This window comes from Echinops telfairi, unplaced genomic scaffold (genome assembly GCF_000313985.2).
Source record: "Echinops telfairi isolate 266 unplaced genomic scaffold, ASM31398v2 ScPeMD7_253;HRSCAF=601, whole genome shotgun sequence".
NCBI lineage: Eukaryota > Metazoa > Chordata > Mammalia > Afrosoricida > Tenrecidae > Echinops > Echinops telfairi.
Window position 1 is genome coordinate 63,520 of NW_022104151.1, and position 1,008 is coordinate 64,527.

The following is a 1,008-nucleotide window of genomic DNA, read 5'->3' on the forward strand; positions in this document are numbered from 1 at the left end:
GCTAAATCAATAAGAACAAAACAACAAGAAAATACTTAAATGCCTGGAAAATTAAGCATAAAACTTCCAAATAAGTTATGGGTTAACACAAAGAAATTTAGCACATGCTTTTAGGTGATAAAGAATGAAAATACAGCATGTCAAAGGTGAGTGATGTAGCTAAAATATTGCTTAGAGGGAGTTTTATAGAAACAAATGTTTACATTTGAAATGAAGAAATGACTTACATCAATAACCTGAGTTACTATCTGCAAAAAGCCAGGGCAAAAAATGTCAAAATAAAGCCAAAGAACGAAGATAGAAATAGTAAAAATATAAAAGCAGAAAAAATCAAAACAGAAAACAATTGAATGATAGAATAATGGAAAAGAGTTGGTTTTTTAAAAAGAAGAATAAAACTGACAAATTTCTAGTAAGAATTAACAGAAAAACAAGAGCACAAATTGCTACTCTCAATAATGAAAGTATAACACTGCAGTGCACAACAGATATTTTAAAAGAAATAAGAAAATGATAGACATAACTCTATGAACATATATTTGACAATTTAAATGCAATCGATGAATTTCCAGGAGTCTGGGTGGCATCGTGGGTACCGTGTCGGACTGCTAGTCACAAGATCAGCAGTTGTCGCCCACCAGTCCCTCCATGGGAGAAATATGAACCTTTCTGCTCCAGTGAAGGTTGACAACCTTGCACCCCACAGGGGCAGTTTTATTTTTATTTAGTAAAGTGTAGCATCAGTGAAAAAAAGGACAACCCTCAGCTAGCTGAATTGACTCAGTGACGGCAACAAAAGGCTCAAATATAACAATTGTGAGGATGGTGCGTGACAGGCAATGATTGGCTCTGTAGTAGAATCTATGAGGCTGTGAGTAGAAACCAAATTGACAATACTCAGTAACAGCAATAACAATACAGGGTCGCTAAGGGTTGTGATTGACTTGATAGCAGTGAGTTTGGTTTTTAGACCAATTTTTTGAAAACCACAAACTAGTTGAATGAAAT